Here is a 16,964-nt window from a genome sequence, read left to right on the forward strand (position 1 = left end):
TTCTCTCTTTAAAGGTCACTGAAGGTGTCTGGGCTCTGTTTTCTATGAAATACAATTTTCTATACTCCAGCTAGATATTCCTTGAAGTCCTTAATATGTCCATAATATCTATGGCAGAGAAACCCCTTAAGACATATTAAGAAACCCAGATGGACTCTGCTGCTGGGATCCAGCCCAGAATCCCTTCCCAGAGCAGGGTTTGCTTTCAAGCCAGTGAATAAACACCATGGAGCTTTACTGCAGACCAAAACAGCTGCCCAGGAGCAAGGTGGACACCATCCAGCCCTGTCTATAAAGGGGTCACTCTGTGCATCTCCCCCAAAGGATTGAGCTGTTGCCTCCAGCCTGAAGCCAAGGCCAAGCTGGGATCAGCAGAAGACACTGCTCTGTCTCCCTTCCTTGATGTCACACAAGAATTTGGCAGAAGTTTCAAAGGAAATTACTTTTGTGAATATCTTGTAGGGGCTGCATAGTTATGACCTCAGGTATCCTAGGAAGCATCAATAGGCATGGAATTTCTTTCTCACTGTCTCTCCTACCAGTTCAAGGGATGCGTTTCACAAATCAGATATCTCCAAGCCACCCTAACATTGCTGAGAGACATTGGAGAGAAAAAAATCACTTCGAAGATGGGATTCATGCAAGCCATAAGAATTGTGCTTTATTTTTTCCTTCAGTAATTAGCATGGAAGCCTAAGGTGACTGCCTCAGTTGCAGTCATCCAGAACTGTATGGGATGCATTCCAAACACAATGAATAAGCTCCTCAAGAGTAATAATCTTATTTATACTACAAAGTATTCTGTGCTTCCTCAGGGTGCAGGAAGCTTTTAGCTGATGTAAGCACACTGCCAAAATGAATAGTCTTATCCTTGGCTGTGCAGTCTCTCCCACTCTTTTCTGCTGGGGAAAAAGGTTGATGTGGCCATGTCCTAAATTGCACAAACTGCTGTGCTGAAAACAAATTAATTTCAAAGCTTCATATGCTGGTAAATCTACCATATCTTTAGTCACCTTGTTCAGTGATTCCTTTCACTGTGACAAGATGGGTCATGCTTTATGTTTTGAAATCCTTGTTGCTAATTTCTAATCAGCCTTTGTTTCTGGATTTTGCACTATGTGTTGTCAGCTGTTTCTCTGCATGTTTTCAAAAATCAGAGTCAACAATGTCACAATGAAACCCTGTCTTTAAACAAACTGAAAGAGAATAGTCAGTACCACTCCATCTGATGCCCTGTAATGGGTCTGCACTGATTTCTGATTAAACAAAAAATGTCCTTAGATTTGGAGATCTAAAAGGATAAGTCCATAAAATATTTCATTTCACATCATGTGATAAGTAGCTTCCACTTCATAAATTCCTTTCCAGCAGGTGCTGGAGACAGACAGGTTCTCTGTGGGTTTTTGTCCAAAGCAAATCATCACAGTCTCTCTCAGTAATTGCAATTATTCACCATGTATTGTGACTTGCAAATGAGGCTTGCAAAGACCATTCAGAAACAAGCCATCCACAAATACACACATTAAGAAGGCTATTGAAGTGTGTCTTGCTCTAGAATATTTTGCCATCTCTTTGAGCACGAGTTTTGTAGCAGTATGACTCTTGTTCAATGATCCCTGCCTGCCACATGAAGAAAACAGGAATGCCATAAGTAGTGGGGGTGCAGGGGCTGCAAAGGGCTTGGGCTCATAATTTAGGATGTGTCTTACCCAAAACACAAAGCCAGTGTCTCCTGCTCCTTTGGCACTGCAGAGCCTTAGGGCCTGGACACTTGATGCTGATAGCCAGGTCAAGCCATGAATCATCACAGCTTGACTTCTTAAGTTAAAGTTAATCTTAAATTAAATGAGAATTTAACTTAAGTGAAAAGGCTGAATGTTTCACTAGGCTGGGAACTAAGTCCAGGTGGCAGAGGACTGCAGGGCCAGGGGTGCTCCTTCCACAGCCTTGGGAAGGTTCCTGAGCCCTCCAGTGAATCTGGGAGATACATCTGAAAGCTGCCTGCTCTCTTTTCCAGCCATTTTCCTCCTCAGCACATTGTCTGGAGAGTTACTCCCTGCCTGTTTTGGGGAAGCACTTGGAGACACAGCAACAGTGGGGGCCAAGAAGGGAAAAAGTACATTTCAGACCCGAAATGGTTAAAAGTGATCTTCAAATGTCAGGCTGCCTCAGGGAAACAAGAGCTCACCTCAGCTCCATTAGAGGGATGTTGGATAGGAGGAATTTTATTCTTTCAAATGTATGTGCATTTATAATGCATAAAAATGTAGTTAAATCTGCAGGCCTCTGTGTGACTGAAGAGCGAATATTAAACATAAACGGGTTGCTTCACATCTGGAAGGAAAGCAAATCAGCATTGCTTCCCCACAGGGTGAAGCTGAAATGTGAGCTTTGCAATCTTATTACTAGGCCAGGGAGAAATGAAATAGAGAGTTGAGAATCAGTATGAGGTAAAATATGCCATTAAACTATCAGATGAAATTGGGACAAAAGAGGAGAAATGCAGGTGCAGGAGGAGAAAGAAGAACAAATTTTGTCTTTTGGACAGATTGAGGGGGTTTTGTGTGTTGGCCTAACACATGTTTTTAGGTGCTGCACTGTCTCAATGAGTAAAACAGAAATTTGTGAGGTTTCTGTGATCTGCAATTTTTACCTTTTGTTCTTCTGTTTTCTCTGAGAGGTTTTTTTTTTTTTTTTTTGTGTGCTTTGTCACTTAAAGAATTTAGAGGAAAACTCTCTTCTGTGAACTGGTAGAACCATAATCCAACACAGAATATCAAGATAGCCAAGAAAATGTGACTTCCTTACATGAAGAACATTGTGGCTTCTCAGCCAGATAGGAAATGTCTGTGGATAGATGCAGTCATTACAACCACAGCTTCCATGATCCTTTTCCAGCTTTCTCCTTTCCCAAAAACCTACATGGGAACACTGTCTTACTCAATAGCATGAATACATAGCAAATAGCAAATGGCATGAATACATTCACAGAATAGTTCACAGTGAGGAGGTACTGAGTTGGTCACAGATAGACACAAAGTCAGCTTTTGTTCACTGATGATTAATTCTGCTTTCAATGAAAGGAATAATGTAACTGGTTGAATCTATTTAATATTTTTATTATTATTTTTACAATTTTCCTCCTTTAGTTTGTGAAGCTTTCCCCTTATATAATACAGTTTCCAAATGCTGACTACTCCACCAACTCAATAATTTATTTAAGAACTTTTTCTTTGTAATTCACTCCTGACAATGCATTTGCAATACACTTGCCTATAAATGTGAAGACAGTTTATTTAGAGAAGCAAATCTAACATCGGCCCTTTAAAATCACAAGAAAGAAGCACCCAAATAAATGCAGAACCTGCACTTGAAACTGTCCCTGTGTGTGCTTAACTCTCCATTTGCTGATCCTTATTCATTGTCCTGAGGTGGTAATCTCCAATTCCTCATCATTTCTTTCTGGTTTCAGGTAGCTAGAGCAAAGAACCAAAACAAATTTTCTGTCATCCAGCCTCACAGCTGAAGAGAAAAGTGGAAGATTGAAATAAGCATCTTGACCATAGGTGACTGTCAGCAGTCACAGAAGCTCCACAAATTACAGGTAAATCTGGGATTGCTGTGCTCTGCCTGCAGGAGGTGGTTTACACATTTGAAAGTAGAGGAGGATTAGAAAGAACCTCAGTGTGTGATGACAAGCAGCAGGAATATGAATCTTCATATCTAGAGGCTGACATTAACTTCCATATGCTCCTCAGAGGAAGCTTATAAGTGAATAATCTGCTGAAAAGGATTGCACTAATTAAAGTGAATTATTTGAAAGAAAGACAAAGTGAGTTTATCAAGGAATTCACTCAGGGCACATACTGCTGCCAGCCTTGTTTTAATTTCCTAACACTGTTGCAGTCTACATGAAACTCCTCTAGGATTCTAAAGTGCCATTGTCACATTAAAATTTTCCTGAAGAATATGGGGAGTCATCTGGGGAGAAGGCAAACAGGATTCAGCTGCTGTAGAGTTGTGCTGGTTTTTTTCTTGGAAACATCTCAGGTCTTACTTGAAGCTTCCATCCTGGAAAGATTGCACTTCTCAAAAATTTTGTTTTGCTGGGATTCTCTATCACACTGCAATAATCTTTCCCCTCAGTCAAGCAAACAACAGCACATCTGTGCTTTATCACGAAGCTTTTGTTAACAGAAATTTAATGAGCCAGAAGACACAAGTCACAGTTCTGGTGTGGGCTCTGTGAAATCTCTCCTAACCCAGGAAATTTCTCCTAACCATAATAATCCCTGCTAACCCAGTATTTGGTTGTACCAGTAGATTCAACAAGGCTAAGGAACATTCACAGGCCTGGTGTTGGCAGAGGGGATCTATGACTCTCCAAAATTATGTTTGGTTTCTGAGGAGATGATCAGAGACTGTTGCAATAGTCAATTTTGGATACAGCCATCCTATTTCTGCAAGGTAAAAGAGTTTAGTATTAGTTTTATAAATGTTTTTTTGATGCTGTCTGGCTTCAGTTCCACATAAGAGGTATGTTAATTTAATATCATGGGTAATGCACCAGTGTCCAAACTTTTGAGTTTTCATGCTATGAATAAGACTGCAGACCATCTGCTTTATTTCACTCATCTTTTTACCCAGCATGTTAGAACTTTTTGCCACACAGTTCCTCCTCTTCTTCATGCATATAATTTGCAAGTGTGAGCCCCACTTTGTGATTAGGCTTGCATTTGTGGTAGCCAAGAAAACACCCAAAATGTGAGAGTTCTCCATCTGTTATGGTAGCAAAGTTTAAATTCAGCCCCAGTGCAATGTGAAATGTTCAGCCATGCAGTACCCAAGCTGCTGACTGGATGCACTGAAATCAGTGCAAGGATTTTTTCTGATTGATGGGAGAGGATATTTATATTCTATATTCAGATATATAATTGAATCTATAGTTAGGAGTGCATTATGGTTTTTGTCAGTGAGCACTTCTGGTGAAAACTTACCTCTCCTATAAGGAGATTTTTGAATGTTTTCCAGTCTTCTTTCCCTTTTTTGTAGTTGAACAATTTACATTTCTTCCTTTTGCTAGGAATGGGCTATTTCTTGGGCACTGGTCATAATTTCTGGGTCAGCTAATAAACCCTCTTTTTACTTCCTACCTAAATGCTGTGTATTAGAGAACTGTTGAGTTGGAAAATGTTAGCTTCATTTAGCTATTGTTGAGTTTTGCTGAGAAAGGGGATGGCTAGTTCATATACTGTGTCCATTTTCAGAGGTAAAATGTGCTTAATTGGGCTATTTTTGCTGCAAGTTCACAAAGTTTCTACAGCATGGACTCCAATTAAGCAACTGAATCTGATATGAAGCAATTGAGACTGACCCAGCTGGCTTGTAGCACACAGTGAGTTGTTGTGGATGGCAGGAGGGAGCAAAGTTCCCCATGGAGAGCATTCACTCCACATAGAACAGAAGATGCTGGGGTCTCTCCAGAAGCTCCCTAAAAGAGTAGGTTAGACAATATAGCTAAGCAATTCAAGCAAAACCATGTGAATACCTTCCACTGCTAATAGCAGTGCTTGGGAGAGGTAAGGTGAAAGGAATAAATAAATAAACTGTAGTGGCTCACAGGATCAGCCCCAGGGCTGTTGTTTCTCCTCAGCTAACTCCAGCTGTTTACAGTGTGAGCAGCTCTACCTGTGCTGCTTACCACACCTGCTTCACAGTCACTGTTCCAATTATTTGAGCTTGCCAGCAGATAAAGATTTATTGCTGGAGGATCTGAAGACATCACCTTCTGCACAGAGGAGAGCTTTAACTTTCTTCTGCCCCTGCAGCTTTCTTTTCCCTTGGGTAGGGAGAATTCCAACTCCAATCTGCTTTCAACACAAATTGCAAGGCCTGCAGGTTTGATTGGAGCAGCAATTTCCTGAAGCTATCTTCAACAGTATAACATCTTGTCCCATGCTTATAGCTGCTAAAGGAATCTCTATAATTTTTGGATGCAGCAGCTTCTGCAGCATCTGTAGAATTGCCAGGTGAGATCCCATCACCAGTATATCTTACCCAGCACATTTTTGGAGTTTTTTTTCCTTAGTAAAAGCAGCAATACTGAAACTGTGGAAAGATATAAATCTCAGGTAATACATGGTTTCATTGTTCATTGCTGAATTCCTGTTATATCTCCTGATATCAGCTTTACTTAGCACATCCAGCTGTCTCTCTGAATATCATTCTTAGCGCTGCAGTATTTACTTCAACACCTCCAAAAACCACTTGTGGACTTTGTGAAATATTTCAGCAGGAACAATTCTCTCTTGCAAGACCCAATATCTAAGATGGAAAGCATTTCCAGGCTGTTTCTCCTTGAATATGCTGTAGCACCAGGATCTTGAAGAGTGATTATTACAGATTTCTAGAAGCGCTGATGGAGTACATCTCTTTTAGCAGCATTGTGCAGTGGGTTGTGAGCAGAGAGCTTTGACCTGCAGTCCTGTAAAACCCAGACTCCCCAAGGATGCCCCACATTCCCCTCTGCACTGTCACCCTGCCCACAGCCCAGTACAGCTGTGGAGGGAGAGCAGATGGGAAAGCTTGGATTTCACAGAGCAATGTGCAAACAGCCAAAGGCATACATAGGGACAAGAAAGCATTTATTCCACAAAAAGTCTTCTGACTTCTCCAGACATAAAGATCCCCTTGTGAAAGGAAGCAAAGTACAAATGATCATGAGAGATGCCAAGAGAAAGGTACAAAGAGAGAGTACTGTCATTAACACCTGTCCATCTTCAAGAAGAGGAGAATCATCTGCCATCCCACTGTCCTCCAGTCCCACTTTCAGTTTTTATTAGTTCCTTGAAGGCAGATCATTTTGTTCTTTTATTTTTCCCTGTAGAAATAGGACTTCTATCATGAAATGAAATGAAAACAGTATTTTTAAAGATTTTTTTTTTTCTTGCGTGGAAAAAGATTTAATAGTTGTCTATGTAAGCTGGGAAGGTAGAAGAGTCCAGTTCAGAGATCCCACTCTAAAAGTCACTTTCCTGGATAAGATTTTAATGAAGGGTGTCCTTTCTTCCACCCCCTCCTCCAGTACAGTGGTATTAAATATTGCAGCACAAAACCTGAAAGTCCACTGATGGGGGCTGAAAGAATTTAAAAGTCATTAGATCATTACAATAATGGGATGCAGTGAGTGTGTTCTTGGAAAAATAAATATACTACAAAATGCAGAAAAACAGAAAGATGATTGGATGAAGCCAATTTAAAGTGAGAAATGCACCTTCATGACAGGAGAATCAGAAGATGCTAGAAATAACAAGCAGTTGGGGAACAGCAGCTCCAGGAAATAAAGAGATTTTTCTCTCAAGACACTTGACTGTGCTCTTACAAAATTGTGTCAGTGTGCTGGTGTCAACAGAGAGACCAGATTAATTGTTAGCAGAATTGGGAACTACTGTGTAAATAAGGATAGCTGCACTGGAGTCATGAACTTCAGCAAGAACCTGTAGTTCAAGAACTGATTTAGTTTCAGAAGTCATTACTTTGCTGTTGGTAGAGTTCCCTGCAGAAGGATTAGATGAAGTCATTCAAATTCCTGGTGGGCATCTATCTACATCTGAAATCCTGCCACCTTTCCTGTTTGTCAATACACCAGCTAATCCATTAAAGATAACAGGGAAATCAGACTGCAGGAATCAAATTTCTCTTTGATATTGCTCTAAGCTAAAAACTGCCTCTACCAATGCATGGACTGTAGTTTTCACACAAGGCTGCCTAACCTGGATAAAAGGAGCTTTCAGCTCCAGACTATTCCTCTAGCACTGTTCACTAACAGAACATATTTTTCATTTTAAACCATTTTCCTAACATCTAGCCAGGCTTTCTTTCTATCTAAATCTGATAATGATGCTAATTTCATAATCCATAATGCAGCCATACAATATTTATGCTGTGTGGCAATAGGCAAGAGTGATCACAGCTGTCTGGAGAACTAGAGCATGTCACCACCAGGCAAAACTTAAGGTGTGACAGTTCTCACTGAAGTTTTTCACCTTTAGAAACGGATCAGAAACACCCCCAACCTCTTCCCTCAGCCCTCCCACAACTGCCAGTGGTGCCCTACTCTCTGTTCTTGAAGGTGAAGGTGAGAAAAGCAGAATTAATCTTGTTGGTGACACCAAAATAAGTATCTGTGCTCTGTGGTCTTGCTGCTTGTTTGCACAGGCTTTGATGCTCACCAGACCTTTTTGTGAATTGGTTCTGCTCAACAGACAACATAAAAAGCATAACCAGCAAAAAGTAAAGTGCTTTTTGCCTGCTTTGAGAGTTGAACCTGTTCAGCAGGTGTCTCACACAGGAAACTGGCACAGGGCAAGGGAAAGAAACAGGAGGAGGAGGAAGAAGGAGAATGTCCCTGTTCCACAGCAGCAAACCCTCACTCTACAGCAGCTTATCCTGTGTTTAGCATAGGAGTTCCTATGGCCTGAAAGGAGCCCCAGATATTTCTAGTGACCCAGAGGGAGATGGGCTCGTGTGTCAGAGAGCAATAGAGTGTGATGTGAAGTCACAATGAGATCTATCTCTTCTCCAGACCTAATAAATGCCTTTTTCCAATTTTCCTCAATGAATTTTGCTCCTGAGAAGAACAGATCCTCCAGGACCATGTGCACTACTCAGAAAATAATCTAGATACCAGCCTAACTAAATATCCTTCCCCCTCCCTCCAAAGCCCAGATAAACAACCATTTAACTGGTATTGACTAATTAACATTGGCTCAGAAGAACTCATCTGATTACACCCTTCATTACAGCCAGAAGAAAATAGTTTCTGCTTCCTTAATAATATATGGGTTAATGTATTCATAACCAAAATCAATACAATTTTTTTTCTCCCACTGTTAGTCTTAAAGGGAGTAATGGTTATTTTTCTAATCTATTAAGAACTGTATAGTAATTATATTTTTTAATATCCCCTTTCTCTGGAGCCTTGTTAGGTTATAAATTAATCATTAATTGATTTTAAAATGCAAGGGTTTGGAGATTTAATTTTAAAGAAATTTGAATTTTAATGCTTCAGAGCCTGCCTCAAACAGAAAGGAAAAACTACACTGATTTTTAAAATAGTCTTATTGTCCACTTTACTGTTTCTCAGAATGTGTGCAAGTTTTCTAATAGACTGTGAGTCACTGGAATAGCCAGCAAAAGCTTGTACATGTTTTCACCTCTCGTTGTTAGAAGAAGTATCCCAATTTTTCTATCTGCCCATTAGCTGTGCAATACTCTTGTACACAGACACGGGGGAATGTCCCAGATCCCTCCTACAAGGAAAGAGGGAGAGGGACAAAGCTGAGCACGAGCAGAGGCACACTGGGGACACACACATGGGGACAGACACCTCTGCTCCTCCTCGGAGCTGGCAGCCAGGCCTGCACAGAGACAGGGATAATCCAGTTAGCAGGGATTGCAGGAGACATTGAAATTGTGATAACAGAAATACACCAGCTTCCCTTTGCTACTTAAGTCAGCAGATACCAAACACCTTGCTAGGCAAGTGATTACCAATAAGTAACATGTAATTCCACTCTTTAAAATCCCTGCAGTGTACATTATGTAAAAAGGATGGATTTATAATTCTTTTTATATTTTGCTTTTCTTTTTTTATTCCATTTCCCTACTTTCCCTTTTCCTCCCATTTGCCAAATGCTGAGGCAATTTTGTTGGACACAAAAACTTTATCTCCTTTCCTTTGTAGTAATTTCCTGAGTTCTAATAGGTTTTCCCACACAGAGACACATTTGGTAAAAAAAAAAAAAATTAAAAAGAAATAGTAGTCTTCTGTTGTCTGTGAGGAGAAAGAGAACACATGTACCTTGCTGTGAAGGGAGGCCTCTGGCCATATCTATAAATATTTGGCATTTTTGAATCTTAGCTCATTTTACTGGGTGATGATCTTGCTGGTGAAAATTCATGGGGATGCATCTATACCTGATTTAATTAATTATTTTGGAACCTATATTTCCTATACAGCCAAAACACATTGACCTCCTTCCAAGCAGTTTTGAAACTCACACAGTGGCACTCTAAATACTGAAAATTGACTATAGCTCAAAGACTGAAATTCAGCAAAAAACATTTTAAAAGTATATTCACCTGATGTTGGTTATTTTTAAAATGAGTGGGCTTAAATCTTTATATTCCCATTGCTTCCTGAGCCTAAGGATTTTGTGATTTAAGGAGACTTTTCATCCACCTAAGCCAAGAGGCACATAAGTTTCTGCTGAGGAAAAAAAAGAATTAAGTGACTCTTGCTTCAGTTGCTAGGCATGGCATGATGTAGAGGGAAGCAGTGCATAACTGATGGGAGAAGGTGAGATGTTCCCTTGCAGCATATGAGCAGCAGCAGCTAAGCTGTGCTCTATGAGCAGGAATTAAAAGCAGCCTCTTGCTTAGTCAAATGCTTATCCAAATGAGGAGAGCAAGGTGTAAGGAGAATTTATTACTTCTTGGCTTGGCTGATCAGTCTCATAAGTACTCAAACCTAACAGCCATTGAATAATCAGCAATTTCCATTGCTGGGTGCATGAGTAAAACTCTGTCTGTGTCACAAAAAGGATGAGAATAACCAGGTTAAGCTATAGCTGAAGGTAATAATTTGCTACACAGTCCAATGTATTGATAAGCAAGGATGCAACACTTCAGTTTCACAAATGAGGTGAGCTGAAACAATGCCAAGGACTGGTTTATTCACCTTTAGAAGGTACATTCAATGCTCTCCAGCACCTCTAAGCTCTGGGGTTAAGGGATAATAAGGGATAATTCTGATAATAATCAGAATGCTCCTGAAACACAGCAGTGACATGCTGCTGGTATCCCTGTTCCTGTTCACAGAATAATAGAACATTTCAATAAAGAGTCAATGCACCAGTCCAGCCCAGTGTCAAAATCAGAGCTGTGCAGTCTGGCTAGTGAGAAACAGCAGACAAAATGAAGGCAAAACCATGCTGTGTATGTGAGACAGCCCCTCCCATGCTTCATTCTGCAGGAGAGGTTGGCATAGTCCTGGGAGACAAGTTGAGGGAGGTTAAAGCATAAAATTTAGCCAGTTTGCAAATTAAAATGCAGGTCCCCTTCCCACTCACCTCCTTGCCTATCCTCACCTCCCAGCTGGAAACAAAAAGAACTGACTGAAACCAATTTTTTTTAACTTATTTAAGAAATTCCATAATGCATGCTCTGAGGGAAAGAAAAATCTGTGCCCATGCATATATCTCTGTTTGCTCCAGTCATCCTGAATATGCATCACTGCCTGCTACTTATGGCAGTGTTCCAGCTCCTCTCCTCTCCTCTCCTCTCCTCTCCTCTCCTCTCCTCTCCTCTCCTCTCCTCTCCTCTCCTCTCCTCTCCTCTCCTCTCCTCTCCTCTCCTCTCCTCTCCTCTCCTCTCCTCTCCTCTCCTCTCCTCTCCTCTCCTCTCCTCTCCTCTCCTCTCCTCTCCTCTCCTCTCCTCTCCTCTCCTCTCCTCTCCTCTCCTCTCCTCTCCTCTCCTCTCCTCTCCTCTCCTCTCCTCTCCTCTCCTGCTTTTATGTTTCAGCAGAGATAAGCAGAGGGCACTTCAAACTGACCCTCTCTTGATTTCCTTTTTCAGCCCACTTTCTATCAAAAATGTGAATTCCAGCCAGGTTTGGAGAGCTGCAGGAAGGGAAGGCACTGATTTCTGTGAGTGAGCAGGAGGAGCTGTCCCATGGGAGATGTTCTCTCCCTGTTGCAGTCAGGGCTCCCAGTGAGCTGAGGGATGGGCAAAAACAAGGAACAGCATAGCAGAGTCCAGGAATCAGACTTGGGAACAAGGTCCTTGACTAATTGCATCACAAGCCATTGTGGAGTTTTATTCCCTAATTGGGAACAATGCCCTGGATAGGAAATGAGCTCTTGGACTTGGAAAAGCCCAGGCAGCTAAGCAGGCTGCAGCAGGCAGATGTAACCAGCCAGCCTGCAGCTGAAGTTGTCTGAAGCAAAACCTCTGCAACTCTTGCATGTTTCAGAAGAGTAAATTGAAATACTGAATAGCCAGAAACCTATCTGTTCATGTTGGAGACAAGTTTATTAAAGGAATATGACCCTACCTGTGTCCATGTGCTTAGTTTAGGCTCCCAGGGCTGGTCCATCAGGAGTTTGTGGCTGATGTTAAATGACCATCAGCACCATCTCTGGCATGGCACAGTGCTGGCTTTCCCTAGGATGCACCACTGCACTGTCATGGAAAGAGGCAAAGCACCCTCCAATTACCTTGGAAAACCAGGATCCTCCTGACTGAGTCAGCATGGAAGCAGTCCAATCTTCATGCCATGCTGGAAAAACAGCAGCTTTTAGGCTGAAACTCCATTCTGTGCTCTCAGGGGCTGTGTCTCAGCACACTGACACACACTGACACACAGGGAGTTTCTAAGGGAATCAGGTCCTTGCTGCCCTGACAGCCCTGCAGCAGCGCTGGCTTCCTCCTCCCCCTTCTGGGGGCTCTCTGGAGTCTCTGCTGAGCTGTCCCCAGGCAGGACTAATGCCAGCTCCAGTGGAACCCAAATCCCATTTCCTGGGTACACCTGGCCCATGGGCAGAGTTAGCAAATTCCCTGGCTGGGCAATGCCATGTTCAGGGCCACGCACAAACACTTCACTGCTGGCCATTAAACTTTATTGCTCTCTCTAATATGCTTTGAGATAACTAAACTGATGCCTGAAAGAGGCATTTAAACTATTTTAACAGTATCTACTTCACATAATCTGTTTTACAGCAGTGTCTTATGGTTTTACCCATTTAAAATGTGTTCATTTTTGTTTTTTAATCAAGGGATTTGCACTATGACCTTTGAGCAACAGCAGCCCCTGCTAGAAAGCAGCTGGCAATGCAGTGTGCAATGCAATCTATGGAGATTAAATTCATTTCATTCCCTCTAAAAGTAGAAGACTGGGAGGCTGGTGGATCCACTGGGATTTGGGTGGATTGAATTCCTTTTTATTTTGAAAGGAGAGTAGAGACTATATGAGCTAAAAAAATAACAGACATATTTTTGCTCTGTGGATTTATCCCCACCCTGAATTACTTGGCTAACCTGGATAAGAGAAGATATGTCAGTACTTTTTTCAGGCTAAGGTCTAGAACCAACAACAAGTTTCCAGCACTGAAATACTGAGATACATCTAGATAACTGTGTGTAAATTGCTTAAAAGATGAACCAAACATTTTCGCTCTTCCTGGCTTAGCAAGGAGATTGACTCAATTTTTGGTTTAGGTACCTAAAATGAGACTTTGTCTTTATTCAGAAAAAGGTGCTTGATATTTCTGTTTGTTTGCAGGCAGAACCTCTCACCATTTGAGTGATGTAGGGCACTCCAGTGTGTGGGTCAGCCCCAGAGCCAGGCGAGCTGGGCAGATCTGCTCTGATGGACACTTTGCCTGAGTGGGAGACACATTTCATGCCAAACACAATCCCATAATTACCATTATCTTCATGCCAGCTGCAGGTGAGGGCACAGAGCTGCCTCCCATCGCTCAGCTGCCCACTGAGCCCAGCACACAAACGTGTGTCAGAGGCACCTGCTCCACAGAGAGTGGGGAAAAAAACAGAGTGACAATTTGGGTACCTAAAACCTTATCTCTGCACACACCTTCCAGTTGATTAAGCTACCTTAATTTATCACTGGGCTGTCTCTGAAACAAATTAGGGCTTTCTCTCCAGCCTGATGCAGGGCATCCTCATCAGTGAAGGCATAGTAACAGATTACATTAAAAATTCCTTGTATCTCCAGAGCTTCAGGACAGTTCCTGCAGCTCATGTTCACCCCTGAAGCTTCCCTGCATGCTCCTCCTGACAGAAACACAGCATGGCCAGTATGAAAGCATTTGCTCCTGTCTCTCCTCAAAAAGCCCTTTTGCCACGATGAGAAGCACCCTGCTGTTCTGTTTTACGGGAGAGCTCAGAGCTGCCTGGGGAGGTTCCTGTTGAGTCTGCAAGGCAAACTGAACCTGAGGCTCCAGGGGCAGCCTCCTGCCTGCACCCTGACCCCACCTTCAAAGCACAGGGCAGGTCTGAGCTCACAGCTGGGCTGGGGAAACTCTCCTGGGCTTTTCTCATGCTGCATGTTGTGCAGGTGGTTTTTCACCCTTGGGAAAATTTCTGTAGAACCCATTGAACCTCAGGAAATTAAATAACAGCCACATGCATATTCCTTTCTTTCCCCTAATTAGCTCACCAAAGACACAGAAATTAATGAACTTTAATGGAAAACCACACCAGTGAAAATCTGCTGGAGCTCACCCACAGAAGGAAGGATTGCTGCTTGCCGAGATGACAAACACGTTTGGGGTGACGAGGATGTTTGCAAATCAGAGACTGTGGTGGCTGCACTGTGGGGGTTGCAATTGTCAGCGGCCTTTCCATTCTGGGGGTCAGTGTGCTAAATTAAAAACCTACAAGAAAGCCTTTAATTTAGGTTAATGGAAAGTCAAATATTAAATGGATTAAGGCAATTTAAAAAAAAATTTTAAAGAGGAATTAGCCTCATTAATCTCCCAGGGCAGATTCTTAGAAGGTGTAAATCAGTGTTTTACACCAAAGCCCAAGGGAGGCTGTACACTAGATGGAGTGTGTGCTATTGTGCTTTTTCATACACATATCTATGAACCATGTATTTAGATTAAATTTGTTCTGTCTTCCCCCTTCACGCCATTTTGAGGATTAAAAATGATATTATATGGTTCCTTACTTACCCACTTCCTTTCCAGCCCATTAACTTCATCAGTCTTCTTTTCAGGTCCTACAAAGGGATGGAAAACTTCCTTTATGCATAGGGAATTTGGGGAATGATACCATGATATCTGGAGGAAGGGATGCTGGGAGAGTATTATTTGCAATCACAACTTTCAGGGCTATGCTTTAATATAAAATGAGGAGGAAAATATCTTTCAGCAGAGCTGTTTGAGAGTTCACATTTGAAATATTTGGTGGATGGTTAGTTTCCACAGCATGAAAAATTATGCAATGGGAAAATGTTCCTACTGCTTAAAATCAAAATCATATTTTTTTCATCACAGAAATACTTTGTTCCATCTCAGAAAGCAAAAAGCACTGCCCTTATGCTCAGAGGAGGCACATTTTAAATTTTAAATTTTGGGGAAGGGAAAGTCTTCACTGCAATAAAAGAGAGTAAATGTTTAAAATGATCTTTAAATCACTGCCCCTTCACACCACACCACCAGGCAGGCTTGTTAGCTTGGTGCTGCAGAGTTTCAAAGTCTGCTATTTTGCATCCAAGACACAGAAATATGGTAACTATTGTCTTGCTTAGGGCTGAATATTTTTTTTATTGGAAGAATATGATGTCTTTAGGGTCTTTTTGCTGAAGGTATTTCCACATCTCAAAAATTACCATCACACACAGACATTGATTCTCCTCGTGGGGAGCCTCAGTAGAGAGGGCAAAGACTGAATGGGCCAAGATGACTGAAAAAACCTGAAAATTAAAGATAGTAGGAACTCTTGGTTGTAATGGAGGTCCTGCCAGGTCAATTCCAGCGATAAAAGATTGCGGTTGATTTAGCCTGTTGTCCTTTAAAATTTTTGTGATTTGTTCCTGACAACTCTATAGACTGCTGGAAAAAAAATCTTCTTATAAGCCATTCTAATGAGTTCATGTTAATAATGATTATTTTAATCCCTTTCTGTCCCTCTCCTTTGGCCACTATTGCAGCATAAGATTTCTTGCTTATATGTCCTTATATGCTTTGTAATGTAAAGAGCAGAAAGGCACAATTTTCCAGTTTTATCTAGTTGGCCACCATTTGCATTTACAAGACAAATGGTTTCCAGCGTGAAAGGTGATCTGCCATATCAATTCCTGATTGATGCTGTGAGTGCAAAACAAAGAAGTCAAGCTGGTATTTCTCTCAGTACCAAAACTAAACAGTGAAAAGCAGTGGTGAAACCTTTTTTTTTTTTTTTTTCCATGATCTTTTCTCATCATTAGCTTTCACCTCCTGGTTCAGCTTGTCTGGTCTCTCTAGTCTCAGTGTCCACTCTTCCCTGCTCCTCACACCTATGCAGGAATGGAATTTTACAGTTCATCAATACTGAAAACAACCTGAAGGTCTAATTCTAGGTTTAAGACTGTCTGTTAACTAAATTTTAAGTTTTAGACTGTCTGTTAACTAAATTATAAGGGTTGTCTTTTAGCATAAATCTTTTTTGCCTAACTCTCAATCAGTTCTGAAAATGTCTTATACCCAGAGCTTGCCATGAGATAAATTGTAAATGTGTGCCAGCAATCAGACTGAGAATCAGTCTTCAATACTAATTATCGTTCTGCAGAGAGTAAAACATTGCACACAGCCTGGCTGCCTTAGAATATGCAAAGTCCCCGCTGCAAGGAATGATGTTAATTTATACTAAACCCACCTGAACACATGGCTTATCTTGTCTTCCATTTTTATTCTTAGAAAAAAAAAATCTGAAGAAAAAAAAAGATTGAAGTCAGCTTTAAAACCTGGTGTGCTCCTCCTGAAAATGCACAATAATTTCTTATTGAATTGGCATAAAATGAGAGCCACAGAGTAGATCTGGGCAATCCTATCCACAAGGTTTGATATGGCTTGGATTGTCCTTCCTAACAGAGCAATAGAATATTGCTAAGCAAGGGTTTTATTAAAAAATTGAAACATTTTCCCATTTTCCAAGGTTTTCATTACTGATTTGCATCTAAGTTCCTTATATATTTTTATTGCAAATGTAAATCTGAAACCACAAAAAAGGGTGTTTTTTTAAAAAGTAAAATGTTCAAAATTTTAGAAATAAGGAAAATAATTTTGCCTGCATTGTTGTCAACTAAATAGCCTAATTTTCTCTGTGCTTATTTAATCCAGTGAAAGATCTAGTCCACTGCCTTAAAAAACATGCAAAGAATTTTCATTTTGAAGATTTTC

Source organism: Ammospiza nelsoni, chromosome 8 (assembly GCF_027579445.1).
Source record: "Ammospiza nelsoni isolate bAmmNel1 chromosome 8, bAmmNel1.pri, whole genome shotgun sequence".
NCBI lineage: Eukaryota > Metazoa > Chordata > Aves > Passeriformes > Passerellidae > Ammospiza > Ammospiza nelsoni.